Here is a 21,940-nt window from a genome sequence, read left to right as displayed (position 1 = left end):
TATCATGGCACAAAAACACGTGCCTTCATTTTTGCCAAAGCAGCGACTCACTTGCATTGAAGAGACCCCACAGGTAGGCAGGCAGGCACTGCCGAGCGAGTTTTACATGGTTTGCCTTTCATTGCCTATCCTGCAGGAACACAGCTTTAGTAAAATGTCAGTCTATTTCCCAGTGCCTCTGGAGGAATAAAGTGCAATGGCTAAGACTTGCTCAGTGAAAACATTCAAGTGATTTTAATTTTCATGGTCAAGCAAAAAAAATCCCATCACCAGCTGATGAAAACATCGAAGATTTGGAATGTCACAGAATGAAATGCAAGTGCCTGTGGTGTTGCCTTTCTGATTAAGCACACTTGTACTTATATCAAATATGAACTGTCCTCCCCAGTGAAAGGGCATTTACCAGTGTTTAGGATTTAGCCATGTGAAAAGAGAACAGCAATTTGCTAACTCTCCTATGCTGTCTTTTCTCTCCTTCTTTTCTTCCACCCCCCCCAATTTTTAGTCAGCTATTCTCAGTGTTGCCAAAAAATGTGCAGCGATGTTCTTACACGCAGAGTATAAAAAATGTTTTTTCTAATAAATGTTAACAGCAGCCATAAAGCAGCAAAATAAAATAACACTAAGAAAAACAATCAATAAAAATCTGCACAAGAATTAAGTATTGGTGCATGAAATAGGAGAAGGGGCTGAATCAGAGTGCTTTATAGAGAAATCTGCAAGCTATTTCAAGAGAAGATGGGTCAGGGGTAAAATTTATCAAGCATTGCTGAGATAATTACACCACAACACACAGGAAACAAGATGTTTGACCAAAAGAATGTAAGTGAACGGAAACAGCTCCTTTCTGTGCTTCCCAAATCATTGTTCTTTTGGGCTTAAGCGACTCCAGTGTGTCACCATGCAAATGATTTTAAGTCAATGTTGAAATAGGTGTTTCACTGATGGGTACCTGGAATTTAGATTGTTCTAAGCACCTGATGCATGGGCAATGAGGATGCAGTCTATGGGATAGGTCTAGAGCTTCTCCAAATTGTAAAAGTGGGGGGGAAGAAGAAGCCCTGCAGTGTATACACCATCAGATCCTCAGAATGGCTCTTTTGTTGCACTCACCAAGAAGCCCTACCTGCTATTGCATCCACGGTGTGTCCGTGGGTACCTCCCTATCCCAATATGCACGCCCAGACGTGTCCAACTCACCTCTGCAAACAAAACCAAAGACCATCTGGTTGGCAAGCAGGCGATGGGACTGTGCACAGCCAGTCCCTAGCAGCCCTCAGAACTGAGAGGGTAAATATAAATAAGCATTTATTTTGGATGATCAAATAAAGAGTCAATATGATCAATATACATAAGCAGCTCCAAGTTCTGGTTATGTGGGCTTTAGTGTCTGTTCTGTGGACTAAGAGCTTTTTACCGTTGAGCAATGAGGGGTTAAGCATGGGAAGACAGCCCCTGCCTTAAGCAGTTGGAGGGATTTTCAAGCTCTTCCTTTGGTATCTCTGGCGTTCTGGATATGGGATTGCTACGGGATGAGCTATCAAAGGGCTGTTCAGCAGACATGTTACTGTCCGTCTAGTATGCTACACTTGAGCCCAGAGCCCAAGAGTTCATGGGTATTAAGCAGAGATTTTCCAGCCTAGCCATTTCCATTACATATGCAGATTCAACAACAGAGGCTACAGAAGTGCTTCCTGTGCCTCACCGGATATTTATTCAATAAGGTGTCTGAAAGACAGATATATTGCCTCCTCCTCCTCACCCAAAGATCCTGAGGGGCAAAAATAGTCTGCTAAAGCCAACAACCTCACTTGAATAATGGGTGTGAGATTCTCTACACATAATAAACCCCAAATACCTGCCGGAAATGGTAGTGACACCGCAGTGAATGCCCAATCCGGTGACGACAACCAGCACGTGACATAGCAAACATCAAAGAGCAACTTTCATTTACTGATTTGTGGCACTTTACAAAGTGCTCCCTCTGCCCCATTACTGGATTAAAGATCTTTACCAAGATCTCTTTGAATTTATTGTAGGGAAATTTTATTGTACATTTACACAGAGCAAACCTTTCTCTCAGAAAACTAGTGGGTCTTCACTCCACGACTTTCAGTCATGATGAGGACTTTCCATGAAATAGGGTGTGCAAGGAACTCAGCTATGAACAATTTTAGTGAAAGAAAGCTTTCAATTTAAGATAAGTGGCATCTGGTAGAAGCAGAAAGGTGGGACACACAGACTGAAAACTACAAAGCAACATTTGTCAGCACATAGAGCATATACCCACATTAATGTTAGGCAGTAGAAGGTGTTAAAGTTGTGTGGAAATGTTTATGGGAAGCTCCTTCCCATGCACTGAAGAACAGGGAGTTGTTTGTCTGAAAGAGGGTCAGCTAGAAATGAAGCCTGGAGTTTTTGGCAGGAGCTGGCATCAAAACGGCAGTGAAAATAAGAGGTAGGTTGAGGGCAGGCTGTAAGGACAAGTCGTTCAGACTTGGAGTGCAAGCATCTGCCTGCTCGCTCCTGTTGTCCCCATGGTGCCTCAGAGTCACATGAAATAAGCCTGATCTTGGCTCACTTCAACTCATTTACTATAAATCTTTGGCATGGCATACAAAAGAATGTCAGTAAAAATGGAGATGTTAACGCATGGGTTTTTAGCACTATATACATTACATCTGGCATTACTGAAGTGCTGTTAGCAGGAAGGACTCAGGTGCCATCATGATGCAATATGCCAGTGCCTACCACAGTTATTAGCATGTCTACTTTTGACAGGATGCTTTAAGAGTTTCCTTACGGGACAGCTGCTATATTACATCATGTCAGTGCACAGGATAGAGCTATTAATGACTTTTAATGCAATACTCCGTATCCTGACAATGCGTGCTATTAGGCAGTCCTTAATCACCGGATCAGGGATATTGATATACCAACCCTAACAGCTCTAAAGATGTACGGTGCCAAAGTGTGCTACCCACGTCTGCAACAGTATATAGTAAAACCATTAGGCAAAGACTCAAAATGTTGTTTAGTTCAAAGGAAAATTATGACATTTCAAACCTGAGCCTCCACAGATCCAGTGCATGCTAAAAGTAATCTGAATTTTAATTTTCCAGGTGTCCACCTATTCTTGGGTTAATGACTGAGTGTTACAACCAGCTTTTCAAAAATATAACAAAAAAAATATTTCTGCTCATTTTCCTGGCAGACTGCTTGCATCACTTTAATTTAGGAAGCAAACAATTTTACAGTAATCAGAGACATGTAAATGAGCCAAAAATCATGTTTATTTTGTTGCTTTCCAAATTTAAGCTGACCTAAATAATTTAATACAAAATTCGTAGCATTGAGAACACAACTCGGTGGACACATATGGGAACACATTGAATTTGTACTACAGAGTTGTTACTCCTCTGAATAAAAGATGATTCACCCTCTAAATGTACTGTAAATACTGATACAGCATTCACTTTGGTGTCATGAATGGCACTGTGAAAACAATACAGACCCTTTCTATGTTCCTTCCATTTGACATGGAAAGAGGAGAACTTTCTCTTACCCAAGTTTGAAAACTGGGTACACACTTTTTCTCTGAGTGGGTGTTTGATATTCAATTGTCAAGACTGGCAGATGTCCCCAAACAGTATATTAAGTTGTTGCTGACAAATTCTTCTCACTAACATGAAAACATGAAATAGTTTTAGCAAACTGTAGGGGAAGAAGAATGGAGGACTGATCCTGTCAGTGGTGGGGTGTGTCCATGCTGCCCCAGACCACTACACAGCAGTTATGGCAGTAGGGGCCGGTCGAGATGTCAGCTCAACCCAGCTGATTTAAGATTCTCCATCCAGTAATTGACACTGTCACCTACTTTGTGAGCAAAGCAAAAGGCAGTGGCTGAACTGATGGGTTGTAATGAGTGCGTGATGACGAGAAATATTAAGCAGGTAGACCTGATGTCACTGTGCTCACCAATAATTTTCAGCAAGATGAAAGATATTCTGGCATTTCTCTACTGTGAAGCAGGATGTGTGGGCAGCTGGTGAAAAGGCATTTATCTCAGGTATGTTTGTTGTCTCTTCATAGTTATGGCTAGCTATGGCAGAACTGGACGCGGTTCCTGTATCTGCTCCAGTGGGGTGCAGGGGTGCCGGAACTGCATCACCGCCCTGTGCTTCAGTGGACTATAGGGAAGGGTTGTGAACAACCGGATTTGGTCTTTGTCCATTTTGTCCTCTAATTCAACACTCAAGGAAAAGGAAACAATTATTTATCTTCCTTCTTTTTTTTTTTTCTTTCCCTATTCTACCCTTTCCCAAAGCTCTTTGTACACCTTCTCAAAAATATCTTTACTGTTCTTTGGAGTATTTTGCCCTGTTTATGTAATGATGTATTTCCTCTATATAAACTAAAGCAGAATAAAAAGCATTTTCATAAATTTCAGCACTCTTTACATTTCATATATATTCAATCACAATAAAATAAATGACACTTAAGGGTGAGCTTAAGTGTAAGTTTAAATATATCAATCATACTTCTACATGGACTAACGTGCTTTTTTAGACCAAGATTATAAATCATACTTCAGCCACGACTAGGACTAAAGTACAAATATAAAGCAATGAGAAACCTTAGCATTTACCTGTGGTGACAGTCCTATAGGAATCCTTACTGCATAAAAATTATGTTACTTTTTGCCTCAAAGCACTTCAGCCTTTCAGTGCCTTGGTAAGCATCTCTTAAGATACCTTTTCCCTCAGGTCCAAACCCACACAGGCTGAAATCAAAGGTTCTTTCTATCAAGTTAAGCAGGACTGAGGAGTCTGTGTTTTGGACACGGCCTGAAGATGAAAAAGGCTTGCACGGTCTCAGGACCAGCCCCAGCATTGGAATGGCACTGCCTTTCTAGTTAAGCTAGTGGCTTTTTTTCCCATTCTATATGATTAGTAAATCAACTGAATATGCAATTCGTATGAATTCTGTTCAGCAACCACACCAGTGCCAGCTGCATTGCTAGTAATAATATAGCCCGTTCTTCAGAATCAAGCAAAATAGAAAATGTAATTAATTTTGTTTAAAAATTCTGTCTGAGCACATTTGGCACCCATTTCATTTTAGTGCCACATCAGAAGATACACTCTGACCAACATCACATACCCTGAAGACACAGAAGAAAGAGAATAAATATTATTATTGGTGTTTGAATATTCAGTCTATGTAAATGCATTATATACTTTCCTTCACTTCGTCATAATAGAAAAAGCAAGACAAACGTATTTTTTTCTGCACACACATTCCTTTTGTCTTTTTTTTTTTCCAAATTTTGCATAGTGCATATTGCAAGCTTTTCTTTTTAGTTTTCACAGAATCCCAGCCTGGCGGGGGTTGGAAGGGCCCTCTGGAGATCACCTCATCCAACCCCCCTGCTTGAGCAGGCACCCCCAGAGCAGGGGGCACAGGACCGCGTCTAGGCGGGGTGTGAATGTCTCCAGGGAAGGGACTCCACAGCATCCCCGGGCAGCCTGTGCCCCTGCTCTGGCACCCGCACAGGGAAGGGGTTTGTCCTTGTGTTCAGGTGGAACTTCCCGTGTTCCAGCTTGTGCCTGTTGCCCCTTGTCCTGTTGTTGGGCATCACTGAAAAGAGTCTAGTGTCATCCTCTTGACACCCACCCTTTAGATATTTTTAGGTATTGATAAGATCCCTCTCAGTCTTCTCTTGTCCGGGCTGAACAAACCCAAGTCTCTCAGCCTTTCCTCATAAAGGAGATGCTCCAGCCCCCTGACCATCTTTGTAGCTCTCCACTGGGCTCTCTCCCATAGTTCCCTGCCCTTCTTGAACTGGAGAGCCCAGAACTGGATGCAGCCCTGCAGCTGTGGCCTCACTGGGACGGAATAGAGGGGGAGGAGAACCTCCCTCGCCCTGCTGCCCACACTCCTTTCCATGCCCCCCAGGACACCACTGGCCCCCTTGGCCCCAGGGGCCCGGTGCTGGCTCAGGGTCACCTCGCTGCCCCCCAGCACCCCCAGGGCCTCTCAGCAGAGCTGCTCCCCAGCAGGTCCCCCCCAGCCTGTGCTGGTGCGGGGGGTTGTTCCTCCCCAGGGGCAGGACCTTGCACTGGCTCTTGCTGAATCCCATGAGGTTCCCCTGGGCCCAGCTCTCCAGCCTGGCCAGGTCTCGCTGGGTGGCTGCACAGCCTTCTGGTGTATCAGCCGCTCCTCCCAGCTTGGTGTCATCAGCAAACTTGCTATACACCTCTAGCTACTATCTTGGAACAAAAATTCAGACATATCTAGCACAAAACCACACAAAATGTCTCATCACAATGGTGCCTCAAGGTTTCAGAATCATAGATGTTGGAAAGGAAGAGAGCTATTAATTTATCTTTTTGCATAAGCCCTTGCAGTCTAGTTTTTTCTATTTATTCTGAAAACCCCAGGTAAAATAGTATCTTATAAATGAATTAATGAAAAGCAGCTTCAGTTCTGTACAGGCAATAAGTTGGTTTCTAGGGAAGGGAAAGTCCTGTGTTTTCTTGTGCAGCTACCTGATCTGATGCATTAGAATAACCATAAACCACCAGGTTGTGCTGTTGCCCTTAAGCAATGTGCATCACCACAGAGCTATGCTACTGTGCTCATCTGATGGCTGCTTTTCGCCTGGGAAGACCCGAAAAGCCTAGAAAACCAGAAAGAAAACAAGTCCCTCAGACTCATTTTCTTCTTGATTATACAGCTCAGTATTTTTCATAGGACCTTGGCTCACTTTGTAAACCACTGGCAGTGTTTGCCGGCAATGAAATTCAAGTACAAAAATAAATAATCCATCTGCACAGGCTTAGGATGCAAACACGGCAAAGCTGATCCAAGAATTGATGTTACACTCAGTGCAATTTCCAGCAAGCTATCCATTACTGTTCAGCACTGCAGCTTATTTTCACTACTGCATTTCCCCACCCTGCATAGGCTTTCATTTTTTCAAAACCATATACTATTTTAAAAATCAGAAGTGTACTGTGGAGAGGGCTCAGAGGACGCCTTGAATAAGTAGAGATTGCTAAAGATGCTGGACACCGTGTCCGTTTGCAGTTGGAACCTCAGTGCTGCTTGCACTGGACTAACCTTCTGGATCTTATGAGTGCCTCTGACATGTTGAACTAACCCATCATTTTTTTCAGAATATTTTTCAGATTACCCTTTTTTGAAAGTTTATACCTGAGATTTTTCTTTTCTTGCTAATTTCTAAATAGATTTAATTCGTTCAGGTTCTCCATTATAGTTTCTAAGAAAATCACCACTAAACTGTGCAGATTTTTTCTTCTACAGGACTGATCACCTCAGACAGTGGTGTGACTCAAAATTACTTTTACTTTTAGTGTATAACTAAAGAAATACTTTAACTACAGAGAATAACATCTTCCGTTAAATAACAAAGTTTACATAAGATGAACATGTAAGAATGGCCAAGCCGAGTCGGACCAAAGGTAAATCAACAAATGCCAGGGAAGTTTCAAAAGTAAAGTAGAAGAGTGGGCTAAACCTGTAATGATATATGGAAAGCATTCCAGCCAGCAAAAAAAAGTCTCAATAAGAGGTGATGGTTTTGTATCTTATTGCCAACCAGAAGTTTTTCTAGCTTGAATTTGTCCAAGCACATTTTGCAACCTTGTAAACATTTGGCATCTGGAGATTCTGGCAACAAGATCCATTGCATAGGTACGTGAGCTGCAAAAAATTGTCTCTTTCAGTTTCCTTTTGAACCCACCGCTGCTAGTTGTATGTAGGAAAGTATAAAGAAAACTGGGCTAAGATTCAAGGCTGGATCCTGGTACTTTCCCTCATAAAACTAGATAGATAGACAGATAAGATCAATTTTAGGGGTTTGTGACACAAGAGACAAGGCCATCCCAAAACGCAATACCAAAAACCAGGACCCCAAATCTTAAACTTAGACAAAATAACTCAGAGTCACAATTGGAGAGGATTTAGTTTAATTTTAACTTCCCTGTCACTAAGCATTTGACTCTGTTTTCTCATCTAAATATTCCCAAAACCATCATGATAATTCCCCAGCTACCCTTCACCTTTTTGCTTGGTCACTGGAGTAACTTTACGTCAGCAACTGTGTGCTTTCCTCCTCCATAGATGCAACATGTGTTGTCTTCTATCTTCCCTCAAAGTACTCCAAGAAAAACAGCTTTTAGCTCTGCCTAAAAAGAAGAGGGAAAAGGCTCCTCTTCTTTCATGCACTTCAGTGAGATTACACGGGATCAGGAATTGCTCTAACACAGCTCAGGTTATTCAGCTCCCAGTCGGGAGCTGATACCATCCTGGCTGGTGGATCCCACTTTAGTTGCAGATGGCATGCTGCGCATTTACTTTCTTTCCGAAAATAGTCTCCCAAAGAATACAACCAGATTTTCAGCTGCTGAAAATCTTAGTACCGGTCTTAGAACCTGCTTCTGTACTTCTGTTTAGCCGAGATGTGAATCTGTCCCTTCAGAAAGAACTCAATTATATGTCATGTATTTTCAGATGTCCTACACTCTAAATTATTGACAAGCAACTACTACTATGCCAAGTCCAGTGTTTCAGATGGGGTGATAAATGTGAACATAAAACTCCAGAACATTCAGAAAATCATGAGATAGGGACAAATCCCCAGTCTTTGTAAGGTTAAAAATTTTGTCCCACAGATCTGTTCAATGCCAGCAGAAAAGTTAACAGAAAATAAAAGCAAACCAAAGACTATTATGGAAATTTGAAAACTACAGGGTAGAAGGTAAATTTCTGCCATGGATTAAAACCTATTCATGACATAGAGAAAACAAAGAAGAAGAAAAAAAGTTTTAATTATTGGCATACCCAGAGGTTAACATGGATTGCCCCAAGACTTGATGCTGGGACTGGTTTTTGTCACTTTAAATCCCTAGCATAATGCAAAAAATACTAGTTTACTCATCAAATATTCTGCACATCTCTATTGCAATAAATACTTGTGTTTGCTTGCTTTAGAGCAGGCTCCTGAGTCCGTATGCCTTAACATGTAATAGCACCCACAAGACTATCAGGGCACATAAAGAGGAAGCTTAATCTCGATGAGGTTATACTTCAGTAGAAATGCCCCAAGGGAAGAATCTGTGTTACTTGTGATTGCTCATAAATCAGAAGAAAGACAATTTTTCTTTTAAAACATTCAGGGAGTCTGAAGCTTTGCAAGGCAGATAAAACGTAGCTTTCCCTTGTATCTTGAAAAGATGTGGGAACCATACTGCTGCTGTAGAAAACATTGCTATTATGTCTGAATGAATGGCATTCAGCATCAAAAAGATTCTTTAAATTCTAAGTAAACTCCATCTTAAAGGTTTAAATCATACCATGGATATATGCAGGCATTCAGCATGGAAGTAAACTGTATACAGCTCATTTTCCAGTAAATGTCGCCAACTGGAAAAAATGGTAGATGAAGTTTCATACAGATGAAGATTCATGAATCTACCAATACAGAGAGTAATGGATTCAGAGATGGTTGTTTAATTATTAAAAAAAACCAAACAAACCACAAACAAACAAACAAAAAAAACAACCCACAACCAAAAAAACCCCACAAAACCCTAAACAACAGCTCAGTAAAAATGTCTGCTATTATTCAAAAGCAGCCAAAAATGGTTAAGGTGTTGCAGGTGAGTGCTAGTCCAGCTGAAAAGTTTGCTGTTGTTTCTTATCCTCTTGATTTTTAACTCCGTTTCAATCACATTACAGAAAACACGGAAAACATTCGGAAGAAGCACAGCAGAATGTCTTCTAAGCAACAGAGTTTTGAAAAGTGTAAAAGCAGTTTTACACACAGTTCTGCTCCTATTTTGACCAACAAAACCAGCAAAGGTCTTTCAACTGCACGGCATTTCAAAAGCTGTAAAGCTTCCATGGTCTCACTGATTAGAGAAGTCTGACTCAATTATCTTGTGCGCATACATCAGGATAAAAATACTAAGTACAATGAATACTCATGATTCAGAACATAAATTGATTAACAGTCGGTTCAGCCAAAAAGTTGTCTTTGTGGCGTATTTCATATTTCAGCATCACGGCAGGAGGAATTGGCAGAAAACAAAGTTGAACATTTAATTTCCATTGTCAGCTGATGAAGCAATGATCTCAGAAAATCGGTTGCTTATGCCAACACATATTGATATATGTGACTATGTAATATTTTCATTTGCATTAAGAATAATGCTGCCTAGTGTAGGCCACCTAAAATATCTCACTTTTCTAAAAATGTGCTTGGAAGCCTTCCAAGCTTACACCGTGTATTCGCCCTTTTGAGAATAATGTAGAACTGAAGTCAATAATTGTATTTTATTTCAGGTTGCGTGCAGCACATGCAAAGCATTCGCCTTCTATTCACAATGTAAGATCAGCAGTTGTGAAGTGCTGATGGTCCCTGGAGAGGATCTGGTGGAAATCAACATCCTACCTGGGTAATATCTGCCTAGAAAGGAATTCAGAAAGTATCCCTGATCTTTATTGGCATTGGTAGGGATATCTACAAAATTAAAAAAAGAAAATGTTCACAATATTTTTAAAATATGTATTTTTCAGTATTTCCTTTTCCTTTCTCTTGTTCTCAGATACATGGATTAAGGTAAAGTTGAGGATACTGGTTTATTTTGTTAGAAATGTAACATCTCAGCTTCCTTAGATCCCTCAGTTTTACTTAGCTGATAAGAACGCAGTTTAATTAAGCTAGAAGGCCTACTAACTCTAATAATGTTTGTTGGAGCAGGCTGATAGTTTCTTTTTCCTTCTGAACTTGTTGTTTAACAAAAATCATTTTTTTCCCAGCAAAATTCCTTAGGACTTCCTAAGGAATCATATCCAGACCTCTACTGTTATAAGAAATCATTACATATTATTTCACTCATTGCTTGATTGAGCATAAACTTGTAGTTTCCTGCTCACTTTACTCCTAATGGAAGGGTGTTTAACAATCTCAATCACCTGTGATTAGAAATCTTACTCCCTTTTCCAGAATAAAGGTATACAAAAATATTTTTATTATGAGTGTTACAATTTCCTATTAAGTTTTCCCCTCTTAGATATTTCTTTGTGGTTACGTTTATAACAAGGAAACATCTGTATCAGCTGCTTCATTTTTCTAATCTAAGCCAACCTGTTTCAGTCTATCAGGCTTTTTGGGGATTGGAAAGAAGTAAACCATCCAAGTAAACTTTGTTGACTCTGTCCCTCTTTGAAAGCATCACTCTTGACACAGAGGGATCAGAAATATATGCATCAGTATTGGAACGTACAATATCTTATGCTTCATGTCTTATTTCCATACAGCTTTTCCAATGAAACTATCCTAGATTAACCAGAGCTGTCAAATTCTACTGTCTGCCCCTGAGTGCGTGACTTGGTTTGATTTGACATTACAAAACCAAATAAGCTTGCATGATATTTTGAGATGAAGACAAATGCAGGAATAACAAAGTCCTCTGAGATGTAAATTCTGCTCTCTGACTATGCTGCCACGTTTCCTCGGCTACTCTGATCTGGTACAGGGCTCGCTATCTCGGGTCTAGAAGTCATCAACAGCAGCAGTAGGCTGTATGCTGGTAACTGTGTTATTATAGTCTCATTTGAAAAAGAAACTGATTCCACAATATTTCCATCACTGCAGAATGATGTACTTATTTGAAAACAGAATTCATACTTTTTCTTCCTCAGCCTATCACTATTCTAAAACTTCATCTTGTTTCTTTGAAGTCATGCTGGTAGAGAGCAGTCCATCAAAAGCAATAGTGCTTTTCAAATACTTTTTGAAAAGTAATTATTCTACACAGAAATGAAGGGCCACTGGACTACCCCAAGTCATTCCTTCTGTGTTCCTCACTTGGTTTACAGGAACCGCAGTTCCTGTTCTTCCTGCTGGGCTCATCGACCCAGGCCTGTTCTGAGTGAGAGAAATGAGGGGAGATCATTTCTTGAGTCAGAGCAATTCTGAGAACATGGATAAAGAAGCAAAGCAAATAAAAGCACGGCAGGTGGTGCAAAGTAGGGCCAGGATGACCTGGAGTGAGCCAGGAGTATCAAGACCTAATTTGTCCATTATTTATATGCGAGGGGGTAATTCAGCACCTTCACTAGGTGGTCTAATAACGCAGCTTCTTTGCATGACACTGAGACACGAGGAACCGGGTAAACAGACTCTCTTTCTTTCTGATTGCCTTCTCACCACAGCTTTGCACCAGTATTCCCCTCTGCAAGGTGCAAAGTAACCTGCTGTGGCTCGAGGCAGGAGGCAACCGTGGCACACCCAAAAGCACAAATACACACATACACACCTCTCAGTGGAAACTTCTTCAGATAGTTTTTCTCTTCAGAAAGCTGCTTTGTGTAATTCCGTATTGACTGAAAGGATTTGCGGGGGGAAATACCTCCAAATTAAAATCAGTCGCTTTAAAAACACGGAGGGAATATTGCTGTATGAGAGTCATACTTCTGCCAAACAGTCATAGAAAGGGAAGAAAGCCTTTCTAAAGATTTTACAACTGGGAAAGTCTGGGAAGCCTATTTTTCAGAATTCTTAGAAATGCAGTGATTTACTGCTATTGCTTACTAAAACAAGTGAGGTGTTATGGTAGAATTGCAGAGAAGTTTGTGCAAAGATTAAAAAGACAAGAAGCCCAGGGAACCCGACAGACCAGACTGACTTCTCCAGGATCCAAAGACCTGAATGCCGCTGCTGACTGTCCAGAAGCGAATGTATAAAATGAAATTAATCCCAGGAGGAAGAATGCAAAGATTTAACTAACCACTGCTGCAAGATCACACGTGTCAATCAGCTTAGCCCCCTACAGCACTGACCTATATCAGCTAATGAAGAACTTTACCTGTGCCACAGCCCATCTCCTGCTGCTGCAGATGGCCTTGGGGGCAGCTGGGAGAGAAAAGGGAGGGGAGAAAGGAAGAAGCTGAGCACAACTTGTGTGCTATGAGGAAGCCAAAGGAGAAGGAATAGCCTCTCCACAGCGCTCAGCTTCAAGCAGCAAGCTGTCAGGCACATTACATTAATAACTGTAATTTGTAACTGCAAAAGCTCTGGGATATCAGCAGTGCCTTGATGAGCTGTGACCAAGGACTAGCTGCAAACGGCCTCTTCACGCAGGAGGAGCCTCCCCAGCAGAAGTGAAAAACACTTTGGCAAGGCACCATCAAGTGCTGGTAAACTTCAGTGTCTGAGTTCTGCTAATCTCATGGCACGACTGCAGTGCAAAGAAAAACGCGTTTGAAGTATCAACCTTATTGCCAACAGTTATGTGCCAGTGAAGTAGCAGGAAATCAGCAGAGAAGTGTTTGCTCTATTTCTTCTGTTTATAACATGCTTTGCACAAAAGACATCTGACAGCATTATCAGCTAGAGAGAAATAGCTGCAAACTGCGGTGTAAATTTAAGTGCGTTTATTATGGCTGGATTTTTGATGATTGGAAAATTCCCAGTGGGATTTAGGAGATGCAAGCAACTGACATTTAAAACATTTTAATTCCACCTTGATGTCCTGCTAGCACTTTAAAGAGAAAATTGTACATGCAGTTTCATTCCACACTCATGCATAATTTTCTCTCATTCAGTTTACTCAACCTAATGCTAATTCTCACTCCAATATTACTGTGCAATTTTAAGGCTGACATTTATTTCTTTGACCATGATAGATTTCAATGATGTCTTTTCCTCTTCTGCAGCACTGCTAATTCCAACACCAGTCCCCTTACACAAGGGTGATGGCACATAAGCTGGGTACAAACAGCCTTTCCGTGTCTCTGTACATAGTGCAGAGTCACTCTGTGCCCCCCGTGTGACACAGAGGTGTCGGTACACCCTCTTTGTGGTTGTCCGACACGAGATTATTTAGTAGTAAAGTATAATAGTAAAATAATGCAATACATTCAACCGCCTATTCATTCTCCTAGAGCACATTTTGCATTTTCAACAATAAATGGTATAGAAAGGACCAAGAACATGCCGGTTTTAGCCACCAGGAATTAGCTAATTCTCTTTTGGGGCTCCCACAGAGGAGGACCCCAGTTTCGTGTTTAACATCTTTTGTCTGCCCTCTGTGCGCAGCTCAGAGCATAGGGCAAGGTAAGTCTCGCAGTCTCTTCCAGGCTTTGGGTGCAATTCCCTCCATTTCCCCAGAACAGGGCTTTGAGATTTGCATGGCTGACTGCAGCATTGAGCACCCTGCAGCTGTTTTGGTCCTGTGCCGGCTGCAATCTCTTCAGGACCTGCAGCCACAGAGGGGACAGTCCAGAGTTCAGGGTAAAGGACACCAAAGCACCCAGAGCCCCCTGCCACAGAACCCACGGGTCCGACTGGTGCTGCTCTCATCATTTGCCCATTAAAATATGAGATCGATAATGTTGGCCACAAATTAACGTGGAAATGGCAGGTGAAAGCAGCATTTTTACTCTAACCTCCTTGTCTGATCAAACCAAGACTTCCACCTCTCCTGCTTTTAATGCTTTTTTACCTGAAAAGGAAGCAGAAAAGACCAACCTCAAAAGCCGATTTTCCCGTTTTGCTGCTTCTTTCTTTGAATAAGAGCTTTCTCAGGCCAAGAATCGACTACCAAGTAGCCAAAGGACATATATCCTCAACTACTGGCTTACTTGGTGTCAGATAAGCATCAGGGTAAGGAGCCAGGAACATCACATGACTCAAAAGATACGCCGCTTTTTATAGGTAAATAAAGTACTGAAGTAATGACACTTTGGCAAACAACTGAAGGAAACGCACACATTTCTGCTCAGCTTTGTTTACCCAGCTCTGCATTTCCCACTTGCTGAGACCTTTGCCTTTTATAACGCACTTCTATAGTTGCTGATAGGACTGGGTTTTTTTGTTTGTTTTGAAATTCTTTCCAAGATCCAAAACAAGTACACGTAGATTTAATTTTTTAACATTTTGTAGATTTAATTCACAGGGTCGATTTATCATTTGAGTAGAATGCGTTAGATTCCATGCTGTTTTTATGGGCAATGAAGAAGCATTAAAATCTAGTGCAACATTGGAGTAGCCATCCAACTCATTTATTCAATTTTCATACCTGCTATTACGCGGCTGTTTGAGTGTGGGATGTCAGTTCAGTGCTTGGAACAGAGAAAGGGCTCTGCTTTCTGGTCAGCTAGCTGCTGTGGCATTGAGCTACCTTCTTGTCTCCTTCCAGTTTTCTAATGAAAAAGAAAACAGTTGCTTTTATTTGAAAAAAGAAAAAAAACCACAAAAAACCCACCCTAGTATTTTCTGTGAGTATTTCAACTGAATAAAAACCCCCAAATTTTACTCCAGAAATAAAATGCCTGAAAAATATTTCAAGTTGAAGTGATTCTACCATGCAGTTCTCAGGAAATCTGCAACAGTGTCACTCCCACATCGTCATTTGATTGTATCCTCAGTCCTGTATGTATTTGCCATCTGCGTTACAAACTCTAAAGTCTGAGGCATTTACGTCCTGAGTTTTGGCCATATAAAGCAACACAAGAAAGTTAAGCTAGAGGTAACATGTCCTAAGCTGCAGAGAGAAACTGGAGCCACTCTTCATCCAGTGATGAGCTACAAATGGGTGTTTGCAGCAGAAGGAGGCACAGCCACACCAGAACCATGTTTAGCTAATTAGGGCAATGTTAAGGATTAACTGGTAACAGCAGAAATTGTGGTGGTAACAAGATGCGTGGGTGACACAGGCTACCAGGCTTTCGAAAGAGAGGGCTGCTGGGACCTGGGTGGGTCTTCTAGGTGCTACCAAGTGTTTTTCCAGCTTTAGATCTGTGCTGTCAGGTCTTCAGTGACATCTGTTGTTCTGTGACCCTTCGTGCAGCCTAGTTAAAGCAAACAGGTCTTTTTCCCTCCGTTGCAAGCTCGTGCTGTGCTGCAGCAAGCAGAGCTGCATCGGAAAATGTTTTTCTGCTCAGGTAATGGCCATGCCCACCCGTGACATTTTCTGCTCAGGAATGATCCTGTTCAGTACCAGCATATCCAATTAGGATTTTTTATGTAAAGGTATGTGTGTTTAAGATGTAAAAATACAGATGCATTTTTAGCTTTCGGTGTAATTGTGCTGAAAAGAGCTAAGGGACACCAAAGGAAGTCTTCTACGAGCAGAGTCCTGTGTGAAGCTGATGAGTGCAGCAGGCAAGTTATTGCCAGGCGAAGAGATGAGCATGCTCTCACAGGAAAGCTGGCCCAGGGAAATGTTTTTAGGATGATGAACTCATTAGGAAACCAGAGTGGGGTTTCTGAGTTGGGGTTTCTGTTTATTTCCACAGTATTTAAAAAAGCATGTCTTGATTTCTGTAATTTGTGAATTTATATTCTTGCACCTAAGAAATACTTCACTCATGCCAACAGTGTATTATTTTATAGAAGCAGGCTGCTGGGGTTACTTATTTCAATCATTACTCTGTGAAAAACCTCCACTGAAACCATGATATTTTATCTATGGCTATTAGACATATTCTGTATACTTTAAGGTGGTTTGGCTTTCAGTATTGTAATTTGGAAATATAATCTACACTTCACAAGACTTTACTGGCACTTCTGATCCTTGACCTGTTTATATAGTAATTATTAACTAGCTTAATTCTGAGAACTGCTTTCACGTTATGCTTTTACGCAAGACATTTTAGTGTGATAAAATGATGTCTATTACAAGTCAAGGTTGGTTTTGTGCAATCGAAACAGCCACATTAATTCTAAATTCAGTGTAAACAAGAAAGAGAATAAATGTTTTCCAAGCAGAAGAACAAACCTGGCAAGGAATAAAACATGTTTATGCTTTTAAGTGTAAAATGCAAGTGTGCAGGAACACAGAATTTCTGTTTTGAAGGATGTCAGAGCATTTTACAGTATATGGTTTATATATTTTTTCCTTTTCATTTTGCGTTCATTCTTCATCTTAACCACCCTAAAACCTTAATCTATTTAAATCCAGGTATTTATAATTTGTGCATATACCCAAGCCTGAATTTTATTTGAGTATGAATTGGGACCGATTCTGAATGTCTTTTGAGAAAAGTGCAAATCAGAGCAGTCACCGACTGAATGTATCTGAGGATAAACTACAAGCACAGAACCCCCCACTACTGACTTAATCTGACTCACATAGCATCAAGACTCCATTGATGTCAATGATACCATCAGAGTTTGTGTAAGGATCAGAAGATTTACTGGTTTTAATAACTTACTATTAGATGATTTTTCACATCAGTGCTTCCTTGACTTCAAGTCAAGAAAATAATCTCCTAAACTATACTTGGATAAACCAAATACATTAAGTTTCATAACTTTCTCTCTATAAAATATATTTTCCAGACATCCTACCATCCTTTTTTTCTGAACATTTCCAATTTTCATTATCAGTTTGGAAACTAGGCTGCAGAATTAAACAGATCGTTCCAATAATTGTCTCACCAGTGCCGCATGGACATACGCCACCATTTCCTTGCTTTTTCTTCTTCCTGTGCTGCTTGTGCCCTCAGGTGTTGTTTCCTTGCTCCTTCTTGCAGCATTGTGGCAATACTCTGTATTCAGCTTGTTATCTATGATCCTTGTTTCCGCAGTGCAGAATATGTTGATTTTCTAAGCACAGATACATGAGATTGCAGGTGTACTAAACGTGTGATTTATATATATGACTAATACTTAGACAATGCAAGCCTTCCCCCGTATTTCTTTAACCCACTATTCATTTTATATTATTATCAAATCAAGACAGACTTCTGTCAGAAATGGCCAGAAACACTTTTTCAATGTCTGTGGCCATAGACTACAAGTATGACTGTAGTCATAGACTGTAGTAGTATGTAGAGCCTAAAAAGAGTTGTTTAATGTTGCCTAAGCCTACTGCTGATTATTAAAAATGGTACTAGTGTGAATGAAGTCCTATACTTTAACACATACTGAAATATGACTTTGGCATAGATCCTCCACTAGCGTAAATAGCCATGCTGAAGTTGAAATGAATGAACTTGTGATCATTTATACCAAGTAATAGGTGGTATGTCCTAAGTTCACAAATATTTATCTGTATTTTAAATTGCCTCCTTCACACTGGAAGAAAAAACTTCCTTATTTGTCATCTAAAATTTGTCTTTGCTTCCTATATTTAGTAGAGAGCTGGGAATCGAAATACAGAGGGTGGAAAATGGCAGGAATTGCTGAATAGCAATAGCTACCTCCCCTATCATAAACTGCGTTGTAGAGTAAAAGTCAGCTTTTTACATTTTTCTCTTTGCTTAATATTTTGAACTCTTTGCAATGTGAATGAGTGGGCCCATGCAAATAAATTTACTAATGGTCTTTAGGGTTATCAGAAATTTTAGAAACTAAAGACCTAAGAAAAGAATGTGGCCTGAGAAGAAAAAGACCTCTGAAAAGAAGTCTTACGTCACCTATAGACAGTATTTGTAGGAGAAGAGAGAGTAACCTAAGAAAAATCATGGTAAAAAATTTCTTCTACTAACAAATCTTTGGGTTACGGCTACAAATATCCCTGTTTCCTATCACAGTAAAGCCTTGTTTGCCTCTAAGTAGAGCAAGACCATTTAAAGATATTGACATGAATACTAGATTTGAGAAAAGACTATATTCTTAATCAGAGAGGAGTGAAAGTAGAGAGGAGATTACACGATCAAAAGATATGAAGAATGTTTTTTCATTATCAAGAATAATTTATCCTATGCTATTTCTGCATCTCCTGATGTAAGCTTTAAAACATATGGAACTTGCACAGGAAGAGGCTGGAAGAAGATACTAGTCTTTTTAAGATGAATATGTTTCATAGCGTTGTGGGGAAGAGCAAAGATTACTCTCTGCATTTCAGTAGCTGGCATTCAATCTAATTTTTAAAAATCTCAAACCATATGACTTCTATCTCTTGTATTATTTAACAGTTTAATACATTGCATTTCCTGATATTTATATCAAATATCTTTCATCCCTTATAATATATTCCACTTACCTGTTAAAATTGTACTTCTATATAATGAAGTGAATTAATTATAGTCCTTTCTCTAAGCTTATGTCCTCTGATACTTGAAAGCTGTTATTGTGTTCCTGCTTATTCCTTATTTGGCCAAATTATAACTGCTTAATTATCTTCATTTTTCTTCCCACTTCAGTTCTCACAAAAACCCTTAATTTTTTATTCTGCCTCCTCTCTGATTTCCTTCCAATTTAACATCTTTCTGGGAAAGCATTTCTCATAGTTGCCTGCAATGCCCACAGCGAGGTTTCAGAAAATCCTTGCTTTGTGACTGCCATCCATGTCCAAAATCCTTTGAAGTCCATGGCTGAACTTCCATTGGATGCAAAGGGCACTGGATCCTAAACCTGCATTTTATTTCGTATAATTCTTGTAACATCCTCCAAATCTCTTATCCACTACTCCTCTCCTATTTCCTACATTGCTTATTCTAGTGGTTCCTCTTCTGATGGGCTACATGGTTTATGCTGGGTTTTTTGTTTGCAGTAGAATATTTTTACTCCATTGATAAATCTTTTTTGGCCATGCTTCATCCATGCTTCTTAGCAGTCTCTTTTTATGTCACTGTCTTTATTGGCATTTCAAACCTAGAATGAGCATAATCTGTGCATTTCATTAAGATCTTATTTATATCTCTTTTATTCTAAATCATTAATGAAGGTATGAAGCAAACCCAGACTAACAATCACTATGTGTTACCCCACTGGACATTTCCAACCATCTTGTTACACAGCTGTTTGTCGTAACTATTTCGTTTGTCTTTTAGCTAATATTCAATCCACACACAATTGTCTCCAGCCAAGCTGACTTGAATTAATTTTTCAATTAAGATTTCAGGAGACATGTCAAATGCTTCACTAAAATCCAAATATCTGTCAACTCCTATACTGATTTTTTTTCTTTTGTTCCCCCCCCCCCTTCTTCCCAACTCTTTGTTTACAGCTCATTCTTGTAAGTGCTTCACACAAGGATATCAACAGCTGTTCTGTGTGTGGAGGACTTCAAAATTATTCTTGCCAACAGGTAGACTTACATTGCTTATTTGTCTAAGGACTGTTTGGCTCAGGGTTTGCTGACCGTGGAAGAGATGTGTCTCTCCCTGGCTCTTTGCAGGGTGACTCTGGTGTAAGCTGGCAGAATTACAGAGTTGTTCTAACTAAATCCACTCGCAGTCTCAAAAGTCCCTCCATTATTTTAGTTTACACAGCTTGAAAATGTCTTCTGTCTATTCCTCATCATCACACAAAAAGCAGAAGATGAATTTGCAATTGCATTCACTGATTTTTATGCCAATGAGGGAAATTCCCTTTCACCTACAGCCGTGATCTGGTGTCTGTGTTGTGCCCAAACCATCAAACGCAGGTTTCTTAAACCTGGGGTGCTGTTCCCCAAAGGGCCTGAGGATTTGAATTTTGACTATCTCATTCCTGTACATTAATCCTCTGGTATTTGTGTTGCTTTCAGAGGGACTCATCATGCAGTGAAGAACTGCTTATTGCTAATTCTAAAAGTCTATCCTGGACCTTTTAGATCTACGCTGTGCTTCTGTCACTGAGGGAGGCAAGGAAAAAATGGTAGCCCAATGTATTTATATATTATTTAACATTTAGTTAATTCCTTTCATTCACTGAAAACAGTCGCGAAAGTAATTGTTCTTGGCTATATGAACTCAGCGTATCCTGGATCCTCACTCGTTACAAAGGAAGCTTTATGTGATGAAAGAGACGGTAGCTTTCTATGAACCAGAACATATCATTCTTGTCTGAGCCAACAGTAAATCCCCAGCCACTAGGATGGATTTCAAATGAATTCATGGTGACTAATTATAAGTTGTTTCTTCCTTGATTCTAGAGGAATATTAACAGAAAAAAATTTTATAATCTGTTCAAAATTTGCCAATGTAAGAGAACAAATAAGCAAGCCTTTGAAGGATTAAAATGCCTTCTCCTTCCATGAGAAAAATACAGAAGGACCATCAATGCCCACTTTTGTGGTAGCAGAGACTTACATTAATTGCTGAAGGATTATGTGTTTCTTTTAAAAAATCTCATCTGAATCTATGAAAGATTTAAAAAGGCCTTTGAATAATGAAGAAAACCATTGAAATTAAAGAAACCCAATGGCTTTTATTTTATTGCAAACATATTTTAAGATTTGACAACAGTTGCAGTGTTCCCCTAATTTTTGCTATAAAAGGGAAGTAAAACAACAGTTTATTGTAGCAATACTTCATACTGCCCTACTTCTGTAAATTGTCTTTAAGCTCTAGGGTAAGGATTGAACATTCATGTTTTTAAATTGGATACAAAAGCAGTTTCTATGCTGCGGCTGCTGTAGCATAAATTGCTACACAGAGACTACCAGATATATCTAAACATACTGATGCTCAGCAAATTGTCAACGTTTTTTTGCCTTGCTTTACCTGCAATGCTTACAGTTTGTGCTCCTCTTAAACGCTTTCTAATGTTTGGGAGGTATAGCACAGACCTTGAAAATGCTTCCTGCTTGTAGGAGGTTGCATAATTCTCTTTGAAAGAGACCCAAAATTACCTGAGCCGTCCTAAAGTTTTAAAATGTTTTAGCATAACTAATTTATAATATAAATTGGCTGACCAGCGTGAACCTGGTTCTTACACTCCAATTTTTTTTCGAGGACATAATGTTCTACCTACAATAATGGACAGAAAATAGTACTTATTAAATTTTCATTTGAGAGCGGCGGTGGGTCATGCACCATGTCATGGAGGTGATGCACTCTCCAGACCCCACAGAGGAGGGACTGAAGGGTGGCCTTGCCTCATACGCTCTTGGACAGGTAATAACAGGTTGATATATTTGGCATGCCAGCTAGGTGGTGTGGCGGCCTCGCAGTCACCCAGCGGGAGCAGTGT

The 21,940-nt window shown here is 40.1% G+C and overlaps 1 protein-coding gene across 1 annotated transcript in view; it reads right to left on the bottom strand.

Moving 5' to 3' along the window:
- Nucleotides 1-14,664, bottom strand: part of BCHE (butyrylcholinesterase) — a 59,749-nt gene extending 45,085 nt beyond the window's left edge. The window contains exon 1 of the mRNA XM_075098554.1: nt 14,564-14,664. The gene's annotated coding sequence lies outside the window, so the exon portion shown is untranslated. The remainder of the gene's footprint in view (nt 1-14,563) is intronic.
- Nucleotides 14,665-21,940: the final 7,276 nt, after the last annotated feature.

Source organism: Phalacrocorax aristotelis, chromosome 7 (genome assembly GCF_949628215.1).
Source record: "Phalacrocorax aristotelis chromosome 7, bGulAri2.1, whole genome shotgun sequence".
NCBI lineage: Eukaryota > Metazoa > Chordata > Aves > Suliformes > Phalacrocoracidae > Phalacrocorax > Phalacrocorax aristotelis.
This window is presented reverse-complemented; position numbering and strand designations above follow the sequence as displayed.